Raw genomic sequence first — 22,518 nt, forward strand, 5'->3', positions numbered from 1 at the left:
GCTCGGTATTACAAATTTAAAAAGAGCACCATTGCTCCCTTCAATACATACTCAAGGAGACGGAGCTCCAAATTTTACATCAGTAGAAGGAGCGACTTGCTCCACACAATTACTCACTAGGGGAATATTCTCTAAAATTTACAAGTTCAGGCCTCTAAGAGCACAATCTACATTTTACTAAAACTAAACAGTATTCACTCTCTTATCTGCTGAACAGTCTGATTTACCTTCAAAATAATAGAAGTTGACATTAACAGTGGTAACAAGTACCCATTCTACGTGGCCTTATATAAAAACAAAAGATTAAAGTTACTGACCGAAAATAAAATGTTAGGAGGCGAACACAGACACGCCTCAAAATTCACATGAAAACACTTAAAACCCCCATGTGAGCTTATGGCCCGACGTTACAGAGGCAAAGCCTATACTACGGAGGTGACTAGATGGAAGGAAGAATTTTAATTTACAAAATTAAGAGGTAGATTTTAAAGGTTACAAAATCATAGTCACCTCGATATCAAGTTGAAAGAGAATACAAGAGGGTTCTCACTCTTTATTCCCTAAGTTCGGTTAAGTTCTTTAGACTTGTCTGAGAACTTATATTGAGAAATAGAAGTTACATTACGAAAGAAACTTGAAACATTCCCCTCGAACTATCTTTCAGAGACTGTTACATGATTACACGGAGTCTACCATTACCTTGAGCTGGTGGACGTTTCGGCGATGTACGAGGTAGCCCTTCCCCTGCTTCCGCTACGAACACACACTAAACCTTTTGACTGAAGCGATCGAAAAGACCACATGGCCCGAAATGACCCAGCTTTTAAAGCGGAAAGGAAGGTTCCAGATTTGCTTGGGCCGAAGCCCTGACACACACACAATTTCCATTGGACAATCAAATAAATATAAAAAAACTCTGATTGGTTAAATAAATGTACAAAATTTCCTATTGGCTACAATTTTAAGCTGGCGGGAAGAGATAGAAGTGCTGATATTCTTAGAATTCCAAAAACAATCATTAAATAATTCAGTTTAGGAAACCTTGACACACAGAATTACTTTGAAAATAAATTGTTCATCCTCGCCCCAAAGAGCTTATGTCACAGATAACCTTCTATAAGGCGCTTGTTTTAAATGCACGGGGCGGGTGTACCTCAGGTATTATTATTATTATTATTATTATTATTATTATTATTATTATTATTATTATTATTATTATTATTATACTTGTTTAACGTCAAACTAGCACATCGAAGGTTTTCGACGACGGAAGGATGGTAAAGGGAAGGGATTGAGAAGGTAGTGTCCGTGGCCTTAATATTAAGGTACAGTTCCAGAATTTGCCTGGTGTGAAAATGGGAAACCACAGAAAATAATCATCAGGTCTGCCGACGCTGGGATACGAACCCACTATCTCATGAATGCAAGTTCACAGCTGCTCCACCCTACCAGCATGGCCAACACGCTCGGTATTATTATTATTATTATTATTATTATTATTATTATTATTATTATTATTGTTATTGTTATTATTATTATTATTATTATTATTATTATTATTATTATTATTATTATTATTATTATTCACCACACGTACTCCGCTGAGAGTCACACGGTCACATATGCTCGTGAGTTTACGAGAAAAGGGGAACACAGAGAAGCCTGCAGATTTAAATTCATTCTATGTCAGACATACAATTACAGTTTTATGGTTGTTATGTGCTCACAAGGGAACTGTCCATACTGTCATATCGAAATCGACAATGAAATTTGCTAGAGAGGATGAGGGATCCATAAGAATGCAATGTACAAAAACTCAGCTGCCATTTCAGTCTGTAAGGTCATGAAATCGATACAAAAATGCGTAATAGAATTGCACGCGTTACCTTATAGCTCGATGCGGACAGCCCTGGTGACCAGCTGAAGCGACCTGGTTACCTTGAGCTTTCTGCGCTAGCCAATTGACACATGCTCCTTTGAAAGAGCAGTCGTGAATCCGGCTAATGTTCTAGGGTATGCTTTACGTTATTTCCGTGAAAAAGATTTCTCCTCTTCCCGCGAAATAATTTCGGAGGAAAGGGAGATGGGGCGACATGTGATCGAACTAATTGAAAATCATCCCATGGGTGACAGCATCGTCTCGGAGCCGTATCTGGAAAGAAATAGTGACAGTGAAAGTGATGGTGCGTCTGCATTATCTGAAAGAGACGGCAGAAAACCATTGCCAGGAGCAAGATGTGTTACGGATCCGATTTTGAGCCCCGAGTCCGATTCCCGTCAATTCAGTGAAGAGACACCGCAGTCACCTAGCAAATCTACTTGTTCAAGCTATGCTTCCAGTGCACAGAAGAAAGTGAAACAAACTGTATATCTTGTGTACAACAGAAAAACTGTAAATTTATGGTTAGAAAAGTGGGTAAGAAGCGGTTTCCATTACCACTGTTCGCAAAAGTTGCCGTAAGGTGACGTCACTACGACAACTGTATAGGTGGAAGGCCAGTTAGAATCTACATCAGTAAGCCCCATTGAGCACAGGAAACTGATGCAAACAAAATTTACTTTTTCGCTACACAGAAGCAAGAAGACTGAAGCGGAATGTACGCGATGAAGACCTGCGGCTGTGGGCCTTGGAAATTTCAGGAGAGATTCCAATGGGGCGAACTAATTTCAGCGCATGTGCTAGTTGGTTGAGTCGTTTTAAAAAAGTACAGAATAAAATGTAGAAAAAATACGAAATTTCTATCCCGTACGTACCTGCAAGAAGAAGACGAAGAAGATAAAGTCGCAAAGATTTTTGTGCAAGCGGCTACAGAACGATTTTTAGACTACACCCTTTCTTCACTATACAATACTGATCAGAGTGGTTTCGTGCGCGACATGAAAGCGAAAAGGACTCTATCGTTTGTGGTGAGAAACGTACAGAAACCGTTGCTCAGTCAGTTAGTGCTCTCACCCATTCGTACACAATTATGCCTACAATTAGTATGGCCGGTACTCTTTTCCTGAAATTAGGCTGTTCATTGTACTGCAGGAGGCAACTTTCGGTCCGAGAGTTTCCAAAGAAATGTTTCATGCCAGAAATATAATTGTAACAGCCACAAAATCAGGGGAAATGGGGAAAAAGTAATTGAAGTATTGATTTAAAGAATCTTTCTTTCCATTTGCGGAAGAGAAATGTTTGCTACTGCTGGATTCCTGGACTACTTATAGTGATAAGGTCTGTCATGAAGACATTCCTCCAGGTAACAGGATGTGGCCTCAAAGTGCATACTCGTTGCGCATGGTGCCAAAAATATTTGTGTTTTTATCATGCGATTAACGCACCTCGTTTTTGTTTCACATTCGTTCCGTAACAATAAAGTGACCTTGGCACGTGGCAGCCTACCACTTTGTTCTCTCATTCTCTCTCTCTCTCTCTCTCCAGCACAACTGCAACTCCGCTCCGCTGTGCGCCGCGCGAGCCAGCAATAAGCAAGGGTTGTCCAATAAGCTGCGTTGTCACACGGATTTTGTATCAAGATTTCGAAACCTTCCACTTCGAAATGGCAGCTAAAATTTTGCACGTCGCTATTTTATGGGTCTACTCATGGTCTCTGCGAAATTTCATTGTCGATTTCGATATGACAGTATGGCCAGTTCCCTTGTCAGTATTATTCAGATTAACGCCAGAATCGCTTGTTTCTGATTAGTGCACAAAATTATGAGCAGATTAACGTTAGATCAGTGGATTAAATATTTACATATTTCTCGAATCACCGAAATGGAAGTATTAATCTCAACGTAATCTTTTAGCATCTCTTGCAAGTGCGCTGCTACTTCTTGAATTGGCCGCTCTGATCGACATGTTGGCGTTTACTGAGAGAAATAGGTTACCTGCCGCCATTTAGTACTTTTTCGTCCGTTAAATATCTTATTTCACTCTCACATCATTCTCTCATTCATACAAGTCACCTGTATGTACTCTGGAAGAATTTATAGCAGGCTGTTTAAAACATGATAGACGAAGAAAAGTTCTTAGTCTATATACACTGCGCGGCCAAATTCGTGGGAAGACACTGAATGTGATGTTAATAACGAGCTGCTCCTTTGTGAGTCGTCAAAACGGCAGCAGTAGCGCGAGGTATCCACTCTACAAGGTGTTGGAATCGTTCTGGAGGGATCTGGAACCACGGATCTTGCACTGCTACCCACAATATGGTCATGTGTAGTTAGTGCGGGCTTCATGGAGCGTACACCAGCATCGACACCATCCCACAAATTCTCGATTGGATTAAGATCACGGGATCTGGAGGGACACTCCATATTATCTTAAAACAATTAATTACGACACTCCATGGTCGTAACTTCACTGGAGTGCTCCTTCAACCACCTGCGTGCCACTACAGAGCGGTGTTATGGCGCATTGTCCTGTTGAAACCTGGAATATCTATCAGGTTACTCTAGGGCAAGAAAGGGATTCATATGGTCTGAAAGAATGCCCACATATCGTGCACCAGTCAGCGCTCCCTGCAGCCAGATAATGGGGCCTAATTGCGACCATGGGAACGCCACCCTAACCAGAACTGAGCCACCTCCCGCCAGGACACAACCTTGTTGACACGCGGGATCTATAGCTTCATGGGGCATACGCCACACACTCACGCACCATCGGCATGATACAACTGAAACCGGGATTCATTGAACCATACCACACACCGCGCCACTGTTCCATGGTCCGTTGCCGAAATTCGCGGGCCCATACACGTCGTTGAGCTCTGTGTCAAGGTGTCGGGAAAGGGACACGAGTGGGTCGTCGGATAGTGAAGCTTATGCGGTGCAGTTGCTTCCTTACAATCCTAGTAGAAATGGGTTCCTGACTCGCGACATTCAATTGGGCGTTGATTTGACTCACTGTAGACCATCGAGCGCCTAGTATGATTCTGCCGAGGCAACGTGGTGTCCGTTCGATAAACACATGTGGCCTTCCCGTAGGGCGGTTTACGTGGGTGGTAACATTCTCTCTGTGATATTGAAGATCCACCCTCCACATTGTTGACCTCGGAAACCCGAATTCGTGTGTAATCTCCGCAATGCTATGACCCATGTACCGTGCGCCGATGATCATCCAACGTTCAAAGTCGGTTAATTCGCGACGTGTTGCCATCTTCACGACACTGGTGTCTGTGACAGACTGCTCAGCTACGCCGCAGCTAGCCACAACCCTCAGGGACCATACACAGCACATTTTGAATGGGACATTTGGCCACTCAGAGTTTACACAAGCTATCGTACCTGTTTTCGACAGGTCGACCATGTAGGTGGTTCAGATAAATGGAAAACTCCAATCTGTTTCGTGGCTGGAGTGAAAGTATGAATATGGTGATCTATCTGTAAAAGGACAGGCTCATTTGTAAGTAAACTATCAGCCTAAAAGGGAGAAAAGTGTAGAAGGTGTGAAATACGTAGTGGGTGCTTCTGAGAACCTTAAAGATATTCGTTCTGTTAGTGGAAGGGATAACTTTCTATAGGAGAGCCTCGGTATAACCAATATTTGGAGTGTTACCACCTGGTGCACTGACAGGAAAAGAATTATAGGACCTGACTTGAGAGTTAGTAATATGCGGAAACAGTTTCACCCCTTCCAGTATCTGTTAAAATTCAGCGTAACTTATACCGGATATTCCTGCGTAACGCCCTTACTTTTAAGCGAGTACCGTTGCACTATTTCGGTGCTTTTAGGTTCCTCTGTATCCATATACTAGCAAGATACTCGTGCTTCGCTACGGTTTTAAACTGAAAGTTATTATTCAAAGTTTTACATTTTCGAGTGTCCACTGTCACCTGAGCGTGTAAAATACGCCCTCAGTTCGTACGTCAAACGGTTTTGGGGAAATATTATTTATTTTCTGATCTAACACTCATTTGAACCCCATACGGAAGAATTTGAATGTTTAAAACCCTATCTTACTTAAGTTTTATGACTAAAAGCGACCAACCTCTGAAATTATGATTTTATACGTCCAACAGTAACGGAGGAATGCATAATTTATTAAGGGGTGAATGTTTTTAAATATTTATTAACATCTGGGTTATAGAAGACCACCCTTCGTAAATAAATTAAGTTTGTGCCTGAAACAGTTTCGGAAGAGTGGATATTGTGTTTCTGAATGCCAACAATCACCTAATCACCTTAGGGGAGAAATATTTTGAAGTATACGATATTTACACCTAGGACATAAAAGAATACCTATCTCTTGAAATTACAACTTTGTACGTCAAACGGTTTTGGAAGAATGAAAAATTTTGTTTACGGAGCTAACCTCATTTAACACTTTTTGGATGGAACGTTAAAAAATATTTCCTAATTCACACCTAGGATTTAAAATATATACCGTTATTTGGAGTTTTTTCTTCATACGGTAAACCGTTTGGGATGAAGGAATGAATATATTTGTTTTCGGATCTTAACCCCCATTTAACACTCCGGGGGGTTAAATTTGTTTCAAACCTTCCCTTATTTAACACCTATTGTATCATTTGAAATGTTAACTTCATAATTCAAGCGGTTTCATATGAATGCGTATTTTTGTCATAATTCCTCACCCAAACCCCCAGTCAAAACCCCCTTATGGGTGTATTGTTTAAAGTCCACTTCTTATTTGTATCCTCATATAAAGAATTCTACTAATTTTACACCTCCTTAAGTTGATTCAAACCGCCCTCCCTCCCCTGCCACAAAATACGTGTGTCATTACTTTTAAAGGAGATTCCAAATACCAGTTTTCTCGTCCGTAACATCCTTCCTTTTGAAGATATAATTATCTTCAAACAAGGAATTCAAATCACTTTTCAATTCATTTATCCCCCTATCCTTAATTGGATTTTCCGAAAACAAAAGATTACGTGTTTATTTTTAAAGTAGATTCCTAATACAAATTTTCATGCCTGTAACATCTTCAGTTTACAGATGTAAATATCCTCATAAAAATAATTCAAACCCATTTCAGTCCTTTTGACAACCCTCACCCTTTAAGTGTTTTTTCCCTCGAAAAAACGTCTTGCTTTATTTTTAAAAGATATTAAAATTACCATTTCTTTATTTTCAAACAAGATTAAGAATACAAATTTTCACGTCTGTTTTCACCCCGTATTCAGTCCCTTTTACAATCCCTTAAGTGAATTTTCCGAGAAAAGTAAGTGTTTATTTATTTTAAAGGACATTGCACATACCACCTTTCACGTCTATAATATCTTCAGTTTTGGAGATACCAGTATCCTAATAAACAAAATAATTCAATCCTCTTTTCAGCCATTTTACCCCCCTTAATATTTATTTTTCGAAAACAAAAAATACGTGTTACTTTATTTTTAATAGATTAAAAATACCAAATTTCACTTCTGTAATATGTTAAGTTTTTGAGATATACTGTACATATGGTCTTTTTTAAAATTCGCCCCTTTAACACTTCCCCTTAATAGGATTTTCAGAAGACAAATTATGCATGTTCCTTTACTTTTACGGAATTCCGTCGCAGAGTAGGTCCCAGCCAATACCTAAGATTGTAAAATTTATTAACAGATGGAAAAGAGAGTTATTCATAGCAGGAAGTAAGAATATTAGACGAATTTCATCTTTATCAGTTGGCACCAACGCATCAAACCAGACAAAATGAACATCAACTCCAAGGGGAAGAGGATTACGGAAGCGAACAAAAAACTTACGAACAGGAAAGGTGGTGCCAATAGCTCAAGGAATATGAAGATAAGTGAGTGTGAAGTTATGCGCACAGAGGCAGGGAAAATAACAACAGCATAACCTGTCATCTTACCTCTGCAGTGAACGCTGTTCTCTCCAAATCAAGTTTTTTGTACAGTCTGTTAGATCGGCTTGTGGACAGAGTAATCATTAAACTAAAGGAGAGTATTGATTTTAACATAAATGTTATAAGTGACCTACGATAAGAGCTAGCTAAGCGCAATCATGTCATTAAAGAAAACCAACAAGAGTTCGAAAATGCCAAAGACAAGTCAGACACTGCGACAGAACAATATCTACGGCGGAACAGTGTTGAAGAACAAGGTGTTCCGGAAGTACAGAGAGAAAATGTCTACAATATAATAGAGAACATTGGTAAAGCTGGTGGATGTGCAATTGAAAAACAACACATCAATATTGCTCACATAACTCCGTCGGGTAATAGTTCCCACCGATACTCATAATAGTGAAATTTGTTAATAGTTGGAAACAAGAGTTATTCATGGCAGTAGACTACTTTCATATTCATCAGTTGGCATCAACACATCAAACCAGACAATGTACATCAACGATCACCCGACTCCACGAGCAAGAAGATTACTGAAGCGAATAAAACACTTACGAATGGAAGGTTTTAAGTATGTATGGTCTAGGGAGGAAGACATTTTAGTAAGGAAAGATGACATCTCTAATGGTGTACTTATCAGGTGTATTGATGATATATGTGTACTTCAGGTTTAACATCCCCGCAAAAAAATAACAAGAAATAAAATTCAATTACCTGTTCTCGAATTTTCATAAAGATATGGAACCTACTGAACATCAGTTAGTAAATTTTCGTGAGTAAGTGAAAGAATAAATAACTTACAAATATTTTATAACAATGCCCAAATTACTCGTAACAAATGGAGTGATTTCTCTATATTAATTAATGATTTACAATTTCCAGACATTATAATAATTGTTGAAACATGGTTATTTTCGGAAGAAGGGAAATATTAAAACTTTGGGGGATATGATGCTTATTTTTGTTCTCAAATCTGTGAAAGAGGAGGAGGAGGAGTAGTAATTTATATCAAGGAGCCTTGTAAAGCAATAGAAATGTTGTCTGTTAATAGTCCTGATATTCCATTTATAGTAACTTATTATTACTTGAACTACCGGTAATTGGTATCAAAGTTATAGCATGTACAATATTCTAAAGATTTCGTAACTTCATTAGAAGATGACTGGAATAAACACAGCAAACATCTATGTATTACTATGGGTGCTTATAATATTAATAAATTGCAGCAGACTCCACTTAGTACAGATCTAAATAACCTCTGTGGGACCTTTAATCAGGATGCTTACAACACAACTTTTCCCACTAGAATCACCAATAACAGTAAATCTATCATAAGCCATGCATATATAAGTAAGACCCGTAAATGTAATGTGTATACTATCGTGACCACAACGTGTTGGTTTGTGACTTAAGAGTTATAATAAAAAAGCTCTGCGGCATCAGTTCTGAAGGGCCATGTCCTACCAAGCGACCGCTGCTCAGCCCGAAGGCCTGCAGATTATGAGATGTCTTGTGGTCAGAACGACGAATCCACTCGGCCGTTATCCTTGGCTTTCTAGACTGGACCCGCTATTTCACCGCCAGACAACTCCTCCCGTAGGCAGAGTAAACCTTGAACCGGCACTCAGCTCCAAGTAAAAATCCCTGACATGGCCGGAATTCGAACCCGGGGACTCCAGGTAAGAGGCAGGCACGCTACCCCTATACAGCAGGACCGGCCACTTAGAGATATCACCCAAGGCTAATATAACTAGAAACCTCGTAACATTTAAGAAAGTGGATGAGTATATGTTCAAAATCCATTAATAATTACGGAAGACGATTGGTGTGATAATATATTTAACACAATATTATTGTTGAGTATGGGAACAAAAGCCGGTCTAGAAAGCCAAGCATAACGGCCGAGAGGATTCGTCGTGCTGACCACACGACACCTCGTAATCTGCAGGCCTTCAGGCTGAGCAGCGGTCGCTTGGTAGGCCAAGGCCCTTCGAGGGCTGTAGTGCCATGGGGTTTGGTTTTTTATGGGAACAAAAGCTAGTGCAGGGGTTACATATCAAAACAATAAGCAGAAAAATATTAAAGCAGCAAGACCTCTTTGTCCTGAACTTTTAGAACTTATTCACCAGTAAAATTAAGAGGCAACAAGTTAGATTAAAAATGGGATGCGGTTATGTATCGCAACAATTGAAGAAATATTTTAAATTAGCGTGTAATAAAGTTACTAAACTTAAGAGATATTTAGAGAACTGATACTATATTAATAACTTAAGAAACACATGTAATCAGTGGAAAGTTATAAATGAGATATTAACAACAACAATAACAAGGATATTCATTTAAAACGTCCGTCTCCATGCCTAAATGGTTAGCGTGCTGGCCTTTGCTCACACGGGTCCCGGGTTCGATTCCCGGCAGGGTAGGAAATTTTAACCACCATTGGTTAATTTCTCTGGCACCGGGGCTGGGTGTATGTATCGTCTTCATCATCATTTCATCCTCATCATGACGCGCAGGTCGCCTAAGGGCATCAAATCGAAAGACCTGCACCTGGCGAGGCGAACATGTCCTCGGACACTCCCGGCACTAAAAGCCATACGCCATTTCATTTCATTTCATTTCATTTCATTTCATTTCATTTCATTTGAAATTACATGATAAAATAGTTACTAATCTAAAAGCAATTTCTACAACCTCCAATGACTATATCACTGGTATAGTGAAAGATTTGGTCAGCAATATTCAGTTTAATAAACCTCATAATTAAGTAACAGGACCGAGCAATTCTTTGTATTAAATGAAATGAATGAAAATGAAGTTGCCAATACAATAGGAAAATTAAAAAAAGTAGTAACGAAGACTGCTAAGGTATTAGCAACATTTCAAGTAAGGAGTTTGCATTTAATTCCTCATATAAGAGAGGGAACAATTTGTCAATTGTATGAAAACCAGTAGTAATGACCAAACTGTCTCAGTTGGTATCCCACAGGGCTCCGTGTTTTCTTATTTTCTATTATTATTGTTATGATTTATTATTTATTACGTATTATTATTATTATCATTATTATTATTATTATTATTATTATTATTATTATTATCTTATTTTTATTAACGATATTGGTAACTTACATCTTACGAGTAGATTATACCATTTTGATGATGACACCAATATACCAGGCGTATGCATAAGTTTTTGCCCGTTTTTATGGTAAGTTACGGATACCATGCCGGAAAAACTGCTTTCTTTTGCGGCAAAGCATTCGTCGAACCGTTTTCCAAATTCCTCGAAATTGCTGAAGTGCTGCTCTGGGAGCGCGTGCCCCATTGATGCGAAGAGGTGATAGTCATATGGCGCCAGCTCGGGGCAGTACGGCGGGTGCGGAAGCATGTCTCATCCAAGCGGTTTCAAGATGTCTTTTCACTGGTTTTGCAGTGCGAGACGGCGCATTGTCGTGTAACAAAATCACTTTACCATGTCTTCTGGCCCATTCCGGTCGTCTTTCGAACAAAGCGTGATTTAAATTAATAATTTTTTGTCGATAGCGTTGTGCGTTAACGGTTTCCCCGGGCTTCAAGTGTTCACAGCACACAATGCCGCTCTGGTCCCACCAGACACAAAGCATGATCTTCTTGCCGAAGCGATTTGGCCTTGGTGTTGAAGGACCGGCTTCGCCAGGTGACAGCCACGGTTTTCTCCGCTTCGAGATTTGAAAAGGAATATATTTTTCGTCACCCGGCACAGATCGGTACAGAAATGATTTTCTTTCGTGACGTTGAAGCAGCATTTCACAAGTGATCTTGCGATTTTCCATTTGCCATTCATTCAAATCGTGTGGGGCCCATTTACCGAGTTTATTGATCTTCAGCATTGCTCGTAAACATTTGCTGATTGTTTCTTGTGACACATTTAATGCTCGTGCCAATTGTTGTTGAGTTTCAGTCTAGAGCGCGCACTGTCTTTCGCATTGAAATCACCACGTTTAAATTATCGAAACCATGTCTCACATATTCTAATCGTTGGAGCGTGTTCACCATAGGTTTCTACCAGCAAACGATGACTTTCCGCAGCCTTTTTCTTTTTTTATTAAATAAGAAAAGCAATGCGTGCCGCAAATGTCCTTTTTCAGACACAAACGTCGACTGAATGTGTTGGTAGGTTAATGTCAGACGAACAAACTGACGTATGTGTCAAATTCATACGCTCCGTACTGTTCGCTCTCGCCATCTCTTAGTGAAACAGGTAAAGACTCATGCATACACCTCGTATCCTTTACAGGTGATAACATTCAAGAATTTGTACAAGATCTGCAGCATGATACAAATTTAATTGAAATATGGTTTTGTAAAACTCGATTTACAATTAATCTGACAGAAACCAGTTATATTTTATTTTATAAACTTTAAATTTTTGGATGTACAATTTACAGTTTTGGACAGTCGATACCTAGAATAATGGCTGCTAAATTTCTTGGACTAATTATAGATGCATTACTAACGTGGAATAACCTTGTCGAATCTATGTGACAAAGTGATCCCTGCTATCGGCATGCTAAACAGATTGAAATATGCAATTTTTTATGATTTATTCAAACAATATTACTCATATGATCAATATATTATGGTCATGTTGTATTAAGAATTACTCGCTAGAGTTATTATGCTGTATAAAAGAGAACCAAAATACTTTTTAAGTTGCCTCTGTTAACTCCTACTGAACAATTTTACAGGCCATGCAGTGTTCTTTCATTTGATAGCCCAAGACAGAAAAAATGCATAAAATTAGTCGTAAGTTGCATACTCAAATACGTTACATATAGGGACCTAAACAAATCGCATTTTGGATGAATAAGATTTTTGAATCTTGTACTGAATCCAAGCCTACGGTAATTCTAATGCGGAATAAAATCATTGTTACGCATAAATAGAAGTGCGACAAAATGCGAATTGTGACCCAAATTGCGAAATTAGTATGAATATGCGATGTTGGTGCAAATTCTGCGAAAATGTGCTATTTTACTGGTGAAAAAAAATATATTTCGGCCAAATCGTCAGAAATACTCAAAATATGATGCATAAATCTTTCGACCGTTCCGATCGATGAAGAAAAGTAGCCGATCGATTGCTGCTTGCTGACTTTAATCGATATCTACAATGGGAATACCAAGGGGAATAAGATCTGTATCGATTATTATCGAAATGTAAATCGAGTGTCACGGAAATAACGAGATAGACGCAACATTGTTTTCCTATTGTTCAAAATTGAAACTAGTGAAGAGTAGAAAGTTGAGCGATCGGGGCGCACGACAGAAACTGCGCACGAAATGGCTCAGCAATATGAAAATGATGGTTTATATTCCACAGATTCAGCGACAGTGTTTTGCAAGTATTGTAATTACCGAGTTGGGTGGGGAAAAAATAGAGAGCATTGTGAAACTTGTTGAATCTGAAAAACACGTGGGTAAGCGACGCGATAACGAACCCCCTGCTGCAAGTACGTCTCAGAGAAAGCAATCTTCCGAGCTTACACAGTTAGATAGTTGAAAACTTCGAAAAATTTACAGAGATAACTTTTCGAAACGCAAAGTTGAAGTATTTGCAAAAGCAAATATACCTCTGGAAAAGCTGGAAAGTAAAGAGCTAAGAGCCTGGATTACTGAGTTTTCAAATGAAGAGCTGCCATGTGTGAGAACTCTACGTGAAGTATATTTACCCGGTAAGTTTCTATTTCATTGATCGGGTACGGTTTAGGTATTACGACATCGAAACCACGCACAAAATTGAAGGATACCGAATTTGAGTGCGATTTCCATATCGAACTATCTTACCCGTACCCAATTGCTCCAGTAATTTTAAATTATTTTGTTATAATTTGAGGTCCTTTTCCTTTCTAGAAGTTGCATCTGACCACCGGAAAAGAACAGCAGAGGCTCTAGTGGGAAAGAACATCAACATACTCTGTGATGAAACTACAGATAGAATAGGCCGTTGTGTTTTTATAGTCATATTCCAAGTCCCAGCCGGATCGAAAAGAGAGCTGCACGTTGTTTCTGTGAACTTTCTTGATGTAGGAAATGCTACTAACTGCTCTCGTGTTGTTTTAGAAGCTCTGCGCAGTTATAGTGTACCATATGGTGCAGTTAAAGTGTTTGTTTGTGACAGTGCCCCGTACATGACCCGGTGTTATGAAACATTAATTGTGGTCATAGGGGATCATTTAATGCATGTACAGTGCTGGGCACATAAGATCAGCTTGGCTGGCAATAGTTGGGTCGCAGTGATGACAGATTTAAATCCTGTGGTTGCGATGGTAAAGTCTGCATTTTTGAACACAAGAAAGCGTAAATATAATTATTTACAATTCTTAACATCGAAGTATGGTGCTTCAAAGGAAGCAAAGCTTTTTCCTGCACCTGTCATAACCTGATGGAATAGCTGGTTTCAGGCTGCCTTCTATTTGAGTGTTTACTTTACTGATGTTACATTTTTCAAGATGTCGGACATGAAAGACTGTGTATTAGGAACCTGACTGATCTGAGTGACCGAGAAGTGAATAGGCTTCACTCCCACAAGTTTTGTCACAGATCATGCAGCTGGATTGGTTGACCTCCTTACTGAACTTGAAGGGTCTGTGTATCCTACCTCTCATCTCCTTTACCCCAAACTGCATAACATTGACGCCAGTTTTACCTTCATTTGTGAGGGGAATTTTTCTGCGGCAACTAATGATGCTTTGATTAAGCTCACTCCTCTACAGCGGGCTGCATGTAGAGACATATTTGTCAAAGCTGCTCATTCTTCACAGTGCAAGCTAGCCACATTGAAATCTAAAGACCCCACACATAACCATTTTGTGTCATTTTCTCAAGCTTTGTATCAAAAAAAAATATTATTTGAATAACACTGATAAATTAGATGAGCTTGAGAAATTGTTTGGGGTAACAGATCTCTCACGAAACGATATCTGGCCTGGTTACTGTTCTCTGAAACATGCAATTCAAACCCAGATGAAAGAAAGGGAAAATGTGATGTCATGCTTGCCTTAACTGCAGTTCAGACAGATTGTCTTGAGTTGTTGTGGACCTCAACGAATAATGTAGATAACTAGCGCGTGTAGTCTCATTAAAACACAGTGGTTAGAGATAGACGGTGCATTCTGTAAAAAAAGCAATGCCGAAGTACTGAAAATGCTTTCCTTTGAACAATGAATGTGTATTCTGTGTGAACCAAGGACAATAATTGCACTTTATAAACTTGGAATCGTTAAAATTAATAATACGAAGCGATTATTTTAACTTTGTAAATATAAGCTAATTTTGAAAAATAGATCCTAATTTTGGAAAAAATTGATGCAAATTTTGAAACAAATATATGCTAATTTTTCAGGTCCCTAATTATGTAAAACAAATTCAGTATTTCACAATTATAATACAAGTAATGCTAATAATATACACTGCACAGTTATCCATTCAAATAAATATGGAAGTTATTCATTGTGGCAATATTATGTTGGTCTCTGTAATAAACTGCAACAAGGTATAAAGAACGCCTCTTCAATACAAATGTTCCAAACCAAGTTAAAGAACTATCTTAAGCAGAGTAAAATTATAGAGTTTATACATTTTACATTGACTGTAACATTTCCTTTCTTGTATATTTAGTTGTTTGTTTGCTTGTTTGTTAACTCTTAAGGTGTATCAGTATGAAACATTTATACAATATAATTCAATTATATAAAACCAAACGCTAATATCTAAAAAATTAATATGCACAACACTATACATCAGAATCAATCAACACAACAAGTTATACCGGTACATATATATTTAGAAGTTGCTTTACGTTCCACCGGCACAGATAGGTCTTATGGCGAAGATGGGGCAGGAAAGGGCTAGGAGTTGGAAGGAAGCGGCCGTGGCCTTAATGAAGGTACAGCCCTGGTGTGAAAATGGGAACCATGGAAAACCATATTCAGGGCTGCCGACAGTGTGGTTCGAACGCACTATCTCCCGAATACTGGATACTGGCCGCACTGAAACGACTGCAGCAATCGAGTTTGGTTTTATATAATAAACTGATAATATAAATATGACTATATTTCTATGATGTATTCATATTATATGATATTAACGTATGTGTAATATGTAGTACTTCGATTTATTCACGTAACCAAACATGACTGTTGCACTGATTTGATGTTACAAACTTACATTACTGTACTCTGTAGCCATTATAATATTATAATGTACTGCGCCACAGTGAACTTTAGCTCAGGTGCCTTGACAAATAATAACAATAACTAAATTTTTTAAAAATGTACCTTGTATTTTTTCTACGTGATGTATAATTGTTTACGACATTAAATCACACGTGTTTGTCTTCGCTTTCATTAGCTGAGTCCTTTCTTCCGTTGTTTCTTGATTCGATCTATGGCGCCCAAAAGGAAGTAATTTTCCTTCACTACTTGTTTTGTCGTTCTGGTTTCTCTCTCGTAATTACTTGGTGACAATGGTATGGCGACAGGCCGCTGTACCCCGAAAGTGAGACCTGTTTATGAGATGTTGGGTTATTCGCCACATTGTTAATGATAAGGGAAGCTTGTATCGATATGTCGTATGCTGATTATATTAAACTAACATCATATCCACAGATAAAATGTTTCGCAACTGTTCTGCTTCAAATTCGCTTGTGAACTACAGTAGATAGGCAGTGTAGATTGTTAAGTGTTTGTAGTAAGTAGTTTTCAGTACACAGACGCCCAAGTTAAACGTTTCCTAAATAACCAGAAGAAATCGGCGTGGAAAACCTACTGCGGAAAGTTGCCTAATGATACCCCGTTATCGCAGGTATGGTCAACAATTAATAAAATGAAGAAGAAGTCTCCACAAATATTAGCTCTCCGCGACATGATTGAAGACTACGCAGATTTGATCGCTCCACCGACCACATCGTTCGAAAGATTACATTCTCCATCTGCTAATCAGCAGACGTCCAGACCCTCTTACATCTCAAGACACAGTCCGTGGATTAGAATTGGTCTTGAAATCATCATCCAACTCAGCTCCAGGGTATGATCAAGTCGTTTGCTTGATGATATCTAACCTTCCTCGTTGCGCAAAAGAGATCCTTCTTCAGCTCTTCAACGACATATGGAAGGAAAATGACTTTCCAACAGATTGGACAACTCAAATAAATGTTCAACTATTGAAACCAGGGAAGGATCCCAACGATCCATCATGCTATCGGCCTATCCTGCATCGCTAAACCTTTTGAAAGGATCTTGAAACTTCGGCTTGAATGGTGGTTGTCCTTTCAACGACGCAGTTTGCATTCCGGAAAGCCAAAAGTACATTTGACAACCTCAGCCTATTAACCACTGATATATAACGGAGTTTCATGAATAAAGTGCATTTATTTGCAATATTTTTGGATATTTCTAAGGCATACGGTAGTGTGATAATTCCTCTACTAGTATCAAAACTCAGATTTTTAGGCCTCCCCAATATATATATTTCTGGGATGAATAATCTTCTGATCACAAAAACAGTGTATTTCCGTCGTCATGACAATGCACTTCATGGCCCTCGTATTGTAACTAATGGAATTCCTCAGGGTGATATTCTCATTCCTTTATTATACGCCACCTAGACGGAAAATCTGGATGAAATATTTGGTCCTACGATCAGAGTCTAATACTTTCTGACTTACAATGTGCTCTTCAAAAGCTACAAAATTCTCGTTAGGACCTGCCTACATATCAGTATATATTAGACATTTTGAACTTGAGGACATAAGGTGCAAAAGCCGCCAAGTCCACACTGACAAAATTTTCAGAAATTGAGAAAAACTTGCCTCTGCTTTACAATTTGTTCTTATTCTGTGTGTATATTGGACAAGAGATATGTAATGGATTTGTGAATAATATGAGCAAAGAAAAATAAACATATACCTATTATTTTTGCTGTAAATGTGAATTTTATTTTGGACATGGAGGGTTTTGGTTGGAACATGATAGTAATCATCAATTCTAAATTCTGTCATGTAGACGAATGTGACACTGAGTCTCTGCAATGAAGTATTTTGCGTTAGCAATGAAATATTTCAGAAATAAAAAGCCTTTTTACAAGTGTAAATTTCAGAATAATGTTTTAATTGGATTAGTTATGTTTCACCAAATAGATCTTGACAATCGAAGAACATTCACATTGTTTTAAACTCTCAGATCAGGCACACATTCACTTCGTTCCTTTCACAGGCAGGCTCATCTTCCAGTAATTCAGGTAGATTTTCATTGGAAGCATCGACGAGGTCCTTGTAGAATTTGAGGCTCTCCATTTCTTGCTATTCCATTCTATCGCTTTTTCAGTAGGTTGTCTATATCTATATGCTTTTCTTTTTTCACTTGGACACCATTTGGAAGAATATTGTTTCCTAATCTCTTTCTTTCCCTTCTTGAGAATACTTTTAGGGATATATAGATCAGTGCGGTAATGTGCTTTATCCTGAACTGTAACTCCACTGCTTGTTTTCCTCAGTGTTATTCTCTTGATCTAACACGAAATTATGTTAACAGAACAATCATTCATGTTATTAATATATTTCTTGGTAATTCAAACAAATGTATGTCATCTTACGACCTGATAAACCTCTGTGAAATGAAACCTATGAACTATGTCACGTGAGATGGATGAGCAGTTTCATTGGCTCCTGTGGTCTTGGCGGTTCTTGCTTGCCATGACCCGAAGGACTTGTCGGTTATTGCTTGAAACTACAAATTTATACATTTAATGGCGGGTTTTGCTTATGAGTAATAAAATATAACCAAAGAATTCTCCATTGCGCACATAATGGCGTATACAGCTTCAAAATGTCAAAAAGGACTTGGCAGGTTTTGCATATTATGTCCTCACTTAATCTATACCACCCAGAAAGCAGCTCGGCAAGTACGTATCCTATGGATTAAAGGCCACGCTGGTATAACGATGAACGAGATAATAGACCAGCTAGCGAAAGAAGCCACAACTTATGAACTACGCCTTTATAAACAGTTACCATACCCTGATTTGCCGCCCACAACCAAACAGGTCTACAGGGAATGGTTTGAGTACTGGAAAATGTCACATGTTACAAGAGGAAAGCTCTATGCTAAAATTCAGCCCAACATACCAACGCAAATCTGGTTCAAGAAATTGAAACTAACTCGCAGACACCTTTCATCTTTAATAAGAATGCGTCTAGGCCATGCATTCTATCCGAGTCATCTACATAGGATCAAGGTCTTAGACAACCCTCACTGCCCAGAAGACCCTGGAGAAATAGCCGACTTGGACCACATCATACTGTCATGTAAGATGTAATCCCAACAACATAACCATCTGTACTCTTTTGTAGTGAAGTTAAAAACCCCACTGCCAACTTCAGTTGCCATCCTCTTATCAAACCTAACTCCACAATTATGCGTTATAATTCGCCAATATTTATCAGAGTGTAGTATTAATTTATAAGATATGATTCTTTTTCAACCACGAAATGTATGTACCATAAATGTATGCTCACTCTGTAAATGCTGGCCGCATGGTCTTCCGAGGCATAACGCCATTATTAGTAATAAAAAATATACAAAATAAGAAAGGTCATCTTCAGTAGTGTGTTCACTGTCGTGAGGTATGTGCAGAATACGTCATCTACATCCTTATTACATTGAACGATTCCTTTCGTTTCCTATTTTAGATACTATTTCACCAGATCGTTAACTAAGATATTCGCTCGAATCCGCAGGGGGGTGAGCCCACACCGAGACCATTCTATTGTTTATATATTTCAATATCACCTTTGGGTACATTTTGAACCAGTTAATGTTTATTAATTTCGTCAGTTTCATTATCAGAATTGTGACATTTTCATTGGTCTGTATATGAATATCAAGAAATTCGTTTTTATGTGGAAAGTGGTTAGTTCATTATATAGGCCTATATATTACTTATTTTAAATAATGACAATAATAATAATAATAAACGCCACATTTACTACAATCATGTTGGTTAATAATGTTATTGATTTTACGTCCCACTAACTACTTTAACGGTTTTCGAAGACACCGAAGTGCCGGAATTTAGTCCCGCCGTTTTTTTACGTAACGGTAAATCTACCGACACGAGGCTGACGTATTTGAGCACCTTCAAATCCCTTCGGACTGAGCCAGGACCGAGGCTGCCAATTTGGGGTCAGAAGGCAGCGCCTCAAGGGGCTGAGCCACTCAGCCCGGAGCCTGTTGGTTATATGCTTTGATTCTGTAAATGATTATGATAATAAATAAAGGTAAGGAACAGGAATATACGTTCTAAAACGATGATTGGCAAAGAAATGCAGTTAGTTGTGTTTGGACTTCCACCTCAGTCTTGCTTGGTAAAGGTGTTACAGATTGCGGACTTTGTTCTGGGCAATGTTGGGACTCAAGAACAGTATCCCGAAACTGAATCTGGAAAGGGATAAAAATAAATAAATAGAACATGTCACCTTGCTTCTTGTATTCCGTAGTTGAGCCTAGGATTAGCCATCCGGACTATTTAAAAGTTTAAGGGGTTTTGTGAATAACCATCACTCGATGCATACGTAGCCAGCTTGTCCTCCAGCATAGTAGAACTCCTGGCATGTACACGGCGTGAGACATAACAACTCGAAACATGTAATTAAAGGACAGTTAATCTTCTATATATTGAAATTCTTACTGATGTGATGAAAGAACAAAGAGGGTCTTACACATGTATACGAAGATATGAAAAAATAGGCAAGGTTCTCCAGAGCAATATATTGGTGTTTACTTTAGTGGCGGAGAAGTAGCTTTACTGCTGGCGGCGGTAATCCGATCTAGGTTCTCTTCGTATGTGATAGCCAAGCAAACAATAGCTTTATTTCCCTCCTACGTGCCTGTGCACAAGAGTTCAATAACTGGAGAGAGCAAGTTCACTGTGTCAAGGGCACAACAAAATTCAAGAATCAGAGAAGCTCTAAGCAGACTGAAAGCAAAGTAAGGAAATTTGTAATTTAAAAAGACACATTAGGAGAATGGGGTTATTCAATCAATCAATCAATCAATCAATCAATCAATCAATCAATCAATCAATCAATCAATCAATCAATCAATCAATCAATCAATCAATAAATCAATCAGTCAGTCAGTCAATCAGTCATCAATGATCTGTATTTAGGGCGGTCGCCCAGGTGGCAGAATCCTTATCAGTTGTTTACCTCATATTGCATTTATTTATCATTGTTTACCTAGCTTTTCCTTAAGTATATTCAACGAACTTGGAAATTTATCGAACATTTACCTTGATCATTTATTCTAGTTCCTTACTCCTCATCATATAAATGAACATTTGTTCAAATATATCCTTTTGAATTCCAACTTTATCTTCATATTATGATTTTTCCTACTTTTAAAAGCTCCTTTTAAGTTTATTCTTCTACGTATGTCATTCCACGCAACTCACCACTGACAGCTCGAAACATACTGCATAGTCGACCATCTCGTCTTCTTACTCTCAAGTCTTTCCACCCTACAGTTTACAACATTTTAGTAAGATTACTCTTTTGTCAGAAATCTCTCAGAACAAATCGTGCTGCTTTCCTTCGATTTTTTCCAGTTCTTGTATCAAGCAGTCCTGGTGAGGATCGCGTACACTGGAGGCATACTCTAACTGCGGTCTCACCAGAGACTTATACGCCCTCTCCTTTACTTCTTTACTACAAACCTCTTACGGTGATTTATAAGGGCTGCCTAAACTAGGTAGTAAAAGCGTGCTCGATTCATCCAGAAGAATTTTGGTTCGATTCCCCGTCAGGAAGTTGAAAAATTTAGAAATGAAATTTCCACTTCTGGAGAGACACATGGCGTTGCGTTTCATTCAGCTTACACCAGAAATTAATATTATGTTAATTCCTGATGGCTAAGGTGGACCGGCAGAGAGTTAACCACCCTGCCCTACTAAGCGTCGAGGTTACAACCATTGGATGCCTTAAACTTCCAGTCCTCCGAGGCCTTTCATGACCACCACGGAGATGACTGACTTGTCTGTAATTTGTAACAAGAAGAGGGCCCGTTAATTCTTCACCCGAAGACTCGTTAGATCCTCAGATAGCACCATTAAATATTATGTGATAGTAAGGAAACCAAAAAGAAAAAAAAAACGACAGCAGCACTATGAGGCATACAAGGCATAATGAAGAGTGAATTAGCTTGCCAATGCTTTCCTAATTGGGCTGTAAGTACAGTTGCATTAGGACTGATATACAAGTAACACCTTTCATAACACCCATACACATTAACCATGTTCCGAACGCCATTACTCATCACCACCCATACCTCAGCATCCACCAAACTGTCACAGCCATAAGTGAGACTGAGACTTACATGGAAGCTAAATTTTGCTCTGGCCTATGCCAAGAGACAGATGCAAAAATGCTGTACCCATCAGAACATAGTGATGAGTAGGAGAGTAAAAACTAAGAACTCTACGTAAACTTACCTCTGTTACTTGCGACGTTTAACAGTTGCCACGCATTTTATTCAGAGTGAGTCTCTCCACTACGAAGAGACGCAGGGAGGTGACTGAGGTGATGATAAGAAGAACAGTATGTCAAGGAGTATGGTTCAATACACTACCAGTCTTACTTATATACGGTGTATAACACTTCCACAAGGTTTATACACATTGTA

The 22,518-nt window shown here is 38.7% G+C and overlaps 1 protein-coding gene across 1 annotated transcript in view; it reads left to right on the forward strand.

Annotated features, from left to right (window-relative positions):
* LOC136863565 (doublesex- and mab-3-related transcription factor 1) overlaps nucleotides 1-22,518 on the forward strand; it is a 488,347-nt gene that overhangs the window by 55,388 nt on the left and 410,441 nt on the right. The gene's annotated exons all lie outside the window — the stretch shown is intronic.

The sequence above is a fragment of the Anabrus simplex genome, chromosome 2, assembly GCF_040414725.1.
Source record: "Anabrus simplex isolate iqAnaSimp1 chromosome 2, ASM4041472v1, whole genome shotgun sequence".
In the NCBI taxonomy this organism is placed as follows: Eukaryota; Metazoa; Arthropoda; class Insecta; order Orthoptera; family Tettigoniidae; genus Anabrus; species Anabrus simplex.